Source organism: Hypanus sabinus, chromosome 3, assembly GCF_030144855.1.
Source record: "Hypanus sabinus isolate sHypSab1 chromosome 3, sHypSab1.hap1, whole genome shotgun sequence".
In the NCBI taxonomy this organism is placed as follows: Eukaryota; Metazoa; Chordata; class Chondrichthyes; order Myliobatiformes; family Dasyatidae; genus Hypanus; species Hypanus sabinus.
This window is the reverse complement of record NC_082708.1, coordinates 106,132,361-106,141,308: the sequence shown is the minus strand read 5'-3', so window position 1 is coordinate 106,141,308 and position 8,948 is coordinate 106,132,361.

The window sequence follows — 8,948 nt, the reverse complement described above, 5'->3', positions numbered from 1 at the left end:
ATCATAAACTGGGGGACTGCTTTATCGAATGCTTCCACTCCATCCGCCTAAAGCAGAACTTACCAGTAGCCAAACATTTTAATTCCAATTCCCATTTCCTTTCTGACATGTCAGTCCATGGATGAGACCACCCTCAGGGTGGAAGAGTAACACCTTATACTCCATCTAACACAATGGCATGAATATCAATTTCTCCTTCCATTAAAAAAAATTACCTCCCTCTCCCCTCTTTTCTATTCCCCACTTTGGCCTCTTATCTCTTTTCACCTCCCTATCACCTGCTGCCCCTCTTTCCTATGGTCCATTCTCCTCTCCTATCAGAAGCCTTCTTCTCCAGCCCTTTACCTTTCCCACCCACCTAGACTCACCTATCACCTTCTAGCTTGCCCTCCTTCCTCTCCCCTCACATTTTTATTCTGGTAGTTTCCCCTTTCCTTTCCAGTACTGAAGAAGGGTCTCAGCCTAAAGCATTGATTGTTTGTCCATTTCCATAGATGCGACTGACCTGTGAAGTTCCTCCAGCATTTTGTGTGTGTTGCTCTGGATTTCCAGCATCTGTATAATTTTTTTGTGTTTATGTATCAGAATTAAAATGTTTGGCTACTGCCAAGTTCCACTTTGGTGCTCAATGAAGCAGTCCCACAATTTACGATGGATCTCACCAATGTAGAGGAGGCTGGCATGAGGCATACCGGACAAAATATGTGACCCCAGCAGATTTGCAGGTGAAGTATTGCCTCACCCGGATGAACTGTATAGGGGCCCTATATAGGGGTGGGGGGAGGGGAGGAAAGTGAATGGGCAGGTGTAGCACTTCGGCCAGTTGCTGGAATGAGTGGTAGGTGGGAATTTAGTGAGGAGGCACGAATGGGCAAGGGTCTATTCCATTCATAGATTAAGTCTTAACTCAAAGCAAGGTCAGTCATTCCAGCCAGGGATCTGATTCTCTACAACACCGCTGGCATATTGGCATCTTAAATGCACTGATTTTTTCCTCTCTTTTGAATTTATTTGCATTTATTCATTATAATTATACTTTGGTTTATTTGTGACTATTCTTGTTCCCTTATTTATTTCCAGACTACTTAAAATGTCCTTTGAAAGCTTGCCAATTGCTGTCTGTAATTCTGCAACTGTTTAATCAGCTTCCTCCTTTTTCAAGGTTCTAAGTAATATTATATTGATATCCACAATTTCAGCAACTATATTTCAGATGGATATTTATTTCAGTTAACTACAGACTTATTTAATCCCAAATTTGTATTTACTTGCACTTGCAGCATTGTCAGTATAGTATACCTGTTTTTCTCCACAATCTTATCAGAAGAGAATACACCACATCATCTCTAATTGGTGACAGGACATCAACCATTTCAGCTTCACCATTCCTCTCACCTAATCCAAACTGACCCCACTGAAGGCACTGCCCTCTATTCTCTCTGCACTAATCCCAATGTCACCATGAAACCCACAGACAAGAGCAGTGCTGTAGCAGTCTGGTAGTCTGACTCTACCGTGCTGAAGCCAGACAGTATCTCTCAGACACCTCCTCTTACCTACCCCTGAACCAGAGCCCCATTGTGAAGTATCAGACCTTTGTGTCCCACACCATGACTGACATCATCACCCCTAAAGATCTCCCTACTACAGCCACCAACTTCATTGTTCCCCAACCTTGCACTGCCTGTTTCAACTTCCTATCCAAGATCCACAAACCTACCCATCCCAGTGGCTCACTGTTTCCACCTGATCCTGCCCTACTAAACTCATGTCCTTGTATCTCAGCCCCATTTTTGTTCAGCTGCTTTTAGTCCCTCCCCACCCATATGCTCTTCACCACTTCAGCAACTTCCACATCCCCAGTCCTGACCACCTTATTTTAACCATTGACATCTATATCCTGTACGTTTCCATCCCCCATCAAAGGCCTCAAAGCTCTCTGCTTCTTTCTTGATAACAGACCCAACCTGCTTCAGAACTGCTGATTCGGAAAAGACAAAAGGTGGAGTGTACGGTTCATGAGTAGCTGTCTGTGACAGTCCAATATGGAGGTTTTGTCTTATTCGATTTCCCCCGACTTTGAACAGCGAATGATCAAATGTCAACCATTCCATTTAGCAAGAGAGTTCTCCACCGTGACCCTGGCCGCAGTTTATATACCAGTAACCAACTATAATGAAGCGTTTGAGATACTGCATGATGACATCACCTAACAATACCAATGTTGGTACATACCAATGCAGTTCATATCATACTCGGAGATCTCAATCAGACCTGTATGAAGAAGCCCCTGCCCAATAACCGTCAGCATATAATCTGTAGCAGCACACAAGAAGGAATATCTACCATCCCATGCCCACATCGTATTTTGAGAAATCTGATCATTTGGCTGTTCTAAAAACTAAAAGAGTGAGGCTCCAGGGATTAGGACAACAAAGAGCTGGTTGCAAGAGCAAGAGGAGCAGCTATGGCTGGACTGCGTTCAAGGACTCATCTGCAGATCTGAATGAATAAACTATAATTGTGGCAGACTATATAAAAACAGTTGTAGACAAGTAAGTCCCCAGAAGTATCATTCTGAGTCTTCCCCAAACAGAAGACCTAGATCGGGGGTCGGCAACCCGCGGCTCCGGAGCCACATGTGGCTCTTTTACGTCTGTGCTGCGGCTCCCTGTTGCTTTGGGAAATAATTGGTTGTGGCGACCCTTTTCCTGGCACATCTGAACCGACTCACAATTAGATAGCCTACGGGGGTTTGCGAGCACAGAGCTTTGGAGCCTCTGCGCCATGGGGGGGGGGGCAGGTTGAGGGAGGCTTAAAAGTGAGGCTGAAGATTTCGAATAAAGTTTTTTCCTTCGACTGCAATTACCGACTCCGTGTCGTAATTTTAGCGCTGCGTGTAGCACACTGCTACATGGTCAGTATTTAATTAAAATGTGTTTTATGTTAGTTTGTTAGTTTTTGAAATGTAAATCTAAATTTGAAGATTATGGTGATCTTGTACAATCTAAATAAGACGTTGTGGCGACCCATTTTCTGACACATCCGAACCGGCTCACAATTAGCCAGCGTTCAGGCTAAGGGAGATAGCCTACGGGGGTTTGTGAGTACGTGTCTTTTGGAGCATCCACGCCCATGGGAGGGCGGGTTGAGGGAGGCTTAAAAGCAAGGCTGTTTAGTTCGAATAAAGCTATCTTTGACTGCAGTTTACTGACTGCGTGTAGCATGCCGCTGCAACTTGTTTTTATCGCTGGCTGTCCAGAGGGGAGGTGCTGAAACGCTTTGTCGCGTGTCTGGAAGAAGTGAAAACTTTCCTGGGCAGCAAAGGGCTCACCTTTCCTGAGCTGGAACAGCCAGAGTGGCTGGAAAAGCTACACTTCATGGTAGACATGACAGCGCACCTGAACACGCTGAACACAGCTCTTCAGGGGTAAGGACGCACAGCCCTGCACATGTTGGAGGATGTTTTGGCATTCGAGCGCAAGTTGACGTTGCTTGCCAGAGATTTACAGAAAGGCACTTTGTCTCACTTCCCCAATTTGAGAGAGTTCAAACAAGGTCACGACATGATAAATTCGGAGTATTTACATTCTGCAATCATCGCAATGCAAACATCGTTTGGGAAACGCTTCTGTGAGTTCAGAGAGGAAAAAAACACATTATCCTTCCCGGTCACTCCCCTAAGCATCGATCCATCCCTACTGAATACGACTGCATTGTCAGGTGTGAGTCAACCTGAACAAGTATGATAAATATTTTAATTGCCTATTATTTTACGTATATTCATATGTTTTCATTGTTCAGTGAAATAGTCCTTTTATTTTTCAGGTTGACAGCTGGCTGACGTTATTTTTGGTTTGCTGCTGGCGGCAAATTTAAGTTTGGCGTTTTTCATAAATACAAGAAGGACTCAAATAGACGTTGAGTATTTTACTTAAAAGTAACCTTCAACCCACCGTCTCTTTTTCGGAGTTCAAAATGTTTTTGTTGCATGCAGAAATGTAATTTCGTTTTCTCTGCAGGAGTTCATCAATTTCATAAATGCAACACATTATAGTTTGTTTATACATAGCATAAAGGCAAAACAAAACGTTGTATGCAGTGTTATTTCATTTTAAATGTCAAACGGGTTTTGCGGCTCCCAGTGTTTACTTTTCTGTGGGAAACGGGTCCAAGTGGCTCTTTCAGCGGTAAAGGTTGCTGACCCCTGACCTAGATGAATCATGAGATCCACTATCTGCTGAGGGCCAGATCAGAGGCATTCGAGTCTGGTGGCCAAGAAAGTTACAAGAGGTCCACATATGCTCTCCAGAAAACCATCTCATGGGCAAAGTGGCAATTTCACACTAAACTTGAATCCAAGAAGGATGCTCGACAGCTGTGGTAGGAGTTGAATGCTATCTCCTCTTACAAAGTGAAATCAAGTTACATAGAAGATAACAAGGCTTTGCTCCAAGATGAGCTCAATGCCTGCTATGCTTGCTTTGACCATCAAACATGGAGGAACCCTCACGAACTCCCACAGCACCCAATGATCCTGTGATTTCAGTCTCTGAGGTCGATGTGAATGCATCTTTCAGGAAGGTGAACACGTGGAAAGCACCCAGCCCAGATGAGATATCCAGCTGAGATCTAAAGACTGAACTGACCATCTGGCTGGAGATCATTAACCTCTTGCTTTGGCAGTCTAACGTACCCAGCAGTTCAAAGCAAGCTTCAGTTATACCAGTGTCTAAGAAGAACAAGGTAACCTGCCTCAAATGACTAACGTCCAGTAGAGCTTACATCCGCTGTGATGAACTGCTTTGAGAGGTTGCTGATGCAACATACCAACTCCTGCCGGAAAAGACATTTGAATCAAATCCAATATCCCTATCAGCATAACACCAACAGCAAATGCCATTAGTTGGCTTAACCTGGAACATCTGGACAGCAAAGATGCATACATCAGGATGCTCTTTATTGACTACATTCAACATTCAATACCATCATCCCCTCAAAACTAATCAAAAAGACTATAAGGTATAGAAATAGAAGAAGACCATTTGGCCCATCAATTCTGCTCTGCCATTCATTCATGAGCTGATCCAATTATTCCAGTCATCCCCACTCCCATGCCTTCTCCCCATACCCTTCGATGACCTGGCTTATCAAGAACCTATCTATCTCTGCTTTAAATACACCTAATGACTTGGCCTCCACAGCCGCTCGTGGCAACAAACCCCACAGATTTACCACATTCTGACTAAAGTACTTCCTCTGCATCTCTGTTCTACGTGGACATCCTTCAATCCTGAAGTCGTGCCCTCTTGTCCTAGACTCCCCTACCATGGGAAATAACTTTGCCAAATCTAATCTGTTCAAGCCTTTTAACATTCTGAATGTTTCTATGAGATCCGCCCTCATTCTCCTGAATTCCAGGGAATACAGCCCAAGAGCTGCCAACTAACCTTTTCATTCCTGGAATCATTCTCAGGAATCTTCTCTGAACCCTCTCCAATGTCAGTATATCCTTTCTAAAATAAGGAGCCCAAAACTGCACACAATACTCCAAGTGTGATTTCACGAGTGTCTGATAGAGAACATTACATCTCTCTTCTTATATTCTATAAATCTAGAAATCAAAATGTCAACATTGTATTTGCCTTCTTCACCACTAAGTCAACCTGGAGATTAACCTTTAGGGTATCCTACACAAGGATTCCCAAGTCCCTGTGCATCTCTGCATTTTGAATTCTCTCCCCATCTAAATAATAGCTTGCTTGTTTATTTCTCCCACCTAAGTGCATGATCATACATGTTCCAACACTGTATTTCATTTACCACTTCTTTACCCATTCCCCTAAACTATCTAAGTCTCTCTGCAGGCTCTCTGTTTCCTCAACACTACCTGCTCCTCCACCTATCTTTGTATCATTGGCAAACTTAACCACAAATCCATTAATCCCATAGACCAAATCATTGACATACTTCGTAAAAAGCAGAGGTCCCAACACCGACCCCTGTGGAACTCCACTGGTAACCGGCAGCCAGCCAGAATAGGATCCCTTTATTCCAACTCTCTGCTTTCTGCCGATCAGCCAATGCTCCACCTATACTAGTAACTCCCCTGTAATTCCAAGGGTTCTTAGCTTGCTAAGCAGACTCATGTGTGGCACCTTATCAAAGGCTTTCTGAAAATCCAAGTACATCACATCTACTGCATCTCCTTTGTCTACCCTGCTTTTAGTTTCCTCAAAAAATTGCAGTAGGTTAGTCAGGCAGGATTTTCCTTTCAGGAAACCATGCTGGCTTTGGTCTATCTTGTCATGTGCCTCCAGGTCCGTAATCTCATACCTATCAATTGATTCCAACAACTTCCCAACCACTGATGTCAAGCTAACAGGTCTATAATTTCCATTCTGTTGCCTCCCACTCTTCTTAAATAGCAGAGTAACATTTGCAATTTTCCAGTCATCCTGTACTATGCCAGAATCTATCGATTCTTAAAAGATCATTCTTAATGCCTCTGCAATCTCTCCAACCACTTCCTTCCGAACCCGAGGGTGCATTCCATCAGGTCCAGGAGATTTATCCACCCTCAGACCGTTAATTTTCAGAGCACCTTCTCAGTCATAATTTTTACTGCACACACTTCACTTCCCTGACACTCTTGAATGTCCAGTATACTGCAGATGTCTTCCATTATGAAGACTGATCCAGAATACACATTCAGTTCCTCTGCCATCTCTGCATCTCTCATTACAATATCTCCAGCGTCATTTTGTATTGGTCCTATATCTATCCTCAACTCTCTTTTACCCTTTATATACATAAAAAGGCTTTTAGTATCTTCTTTGATATTAGTCACCAGCTTCCATTCATAATTCATCTTTTCCTCCCTAATGAGCTTCTTAGTCTCCTTCTGCAAGTTTTTAAAAGCTTCCCAATTCCCTATCTTCCCACTAGCTCTGGCTTCCTTGTATGCCCTCTCTTTTGCTTTTACTTTGGCTCTGACTCCACAGTAGTGTCCTTCTTCCATCTGAAAATTTCTTCCTATTTGGAATATATCTGTCTTGCACTTCCCTCATCTTTCTTAGAAACTCCAGCCATTGCTGCCCTGCTGCCCTTCCTGCCAGTGTGCCTTTCCAATCAACCTTGCCAGTTCCCTACTCCTGCCATTATAATTTCCTTTATTCCACTGAAGTACCGACACATTGTAACTTAGTTTCTCCTTAAATTTCAAAGTGAACTCAATCATATTGTGATCACTGGTCCCTAAGGGTTCCTTAATCTTAACCTCTTATTACCTTTGGATCATTGCACACCACCCAATCCAGCACAGCCGATCCCCTAGTGGGCTAAAGAACAAGCTGTTCTAAAAAGCCATCCCTTAGACATTCTACAAATTCTCTCTCAAGGTTCAGTGTTGGCCTGATTTTCACAATCCACTTTCATGTTAAAATCCCCAACAGTTATCATGACATTGCCTTTCTGACACACCTTTTCTATCTCCTGCTGTAATTTGTAACCCACATCCTAGGTGCTGTTTGGAAGCCTGTATACAACTGTCCTTAGGGTCCTTCTGCCCGTGCCATTTCTTAACTCAACCCATAGAGACTTTACACCTTACAATCCTCTGTCATCCCTTCCAAAAGATTTAATATTATTTCTTATACACAGGGCAATACCACCCCCTCTGCCTACTAACCTATCTTTCTGATACACTGTACGTTCAGCTCCCAATGGCAACTATCCTTTAGCCAAGTTTCAGAGATGGCCACAATGTCATACTTGCCCATCAGAAGCAGTTTTATTATCACCGGCATGTGACGTGAAATTTGTTAACTTTGCAGCAGCAGTTCAATGCAATACATAATCTAGCAGAGAGAGTAAAAAAATAAGAATAGTAATAAATAAAATAAAATATAATAATAAACAAGTAAATCAATAATGTATATTGAATAGATTATTAAAAATGTGCAAAAACAGAAATACTGTATATTACAAAAACTGAGATAGTGTCCAAAGCTTCAAAGTCCATTCAGGAATTGGATGGCAGAGGGGAAGAAGCTGTTCCTGAATCGCTGAGTGTGTGACTTCAGGATTCTGTATCTCCTACCTGATGGTAACAGTGAGAAAAGGACTTGCCCTGGATGCTGGAGGTCCTTAATAATGGACGTTACCTTTCTGAGACACTGCTCCCTACGGATGTTCTGGGTACTTTGTAGGCTCCACACTTGGGCACACTGGAAACACTCTTGTTTTCTCATTCTCCCAGTTCCAATTAAGTTTGTTTAGCTGAAATATTCTCTGTCTCTCCCCTCTCCACACACACACACACACACACACACACACACACACACACACACACACACACACACACACACACACACACACACACACACACACACACACACACACACACACAAACCCATGAAAAACCAAACCCCAAAAGGATGAATGACAGAAAAACATTAGAACCCCAAAGTCCCTTCCCCCTCCCTATTCCAACAAAAAATGTCAGCGCCCACCACCCACCAGGCAACAACAAAACCCCCCAAAGAGAGACCGTGATCTGCACTCGACAGGAACTATTATTTCCCCGACAGCTCGACAGCCACAGGCTCTCTCTTTCTCTCCCGCTAACAAGGGACAAAAGGATATCAGCTATTCTCACAGCAAAAAGGGAAACTGACAGTTATTGTTACAATACTGCCGCTTTGCTTTTCGTTCTGATTCTGCGACTCAAGAAACAGTAGCAAACACTCCCCACCATTGAGAGAGACGAGAGTGTGACCACTCCATTACAGAGACCTCCGTCCATACATCTGCCGAAGCCAAATCCTGATGTTCCATCTCCCACGACGCCTCAGTCAGCAATACCGGCCTGGTATTGTTCGTCCAGAGGGCCACCCCCCGGTGGCACCATCTGCCAAGCTGCACCTGGAGAATGTTGGAAAACAGTC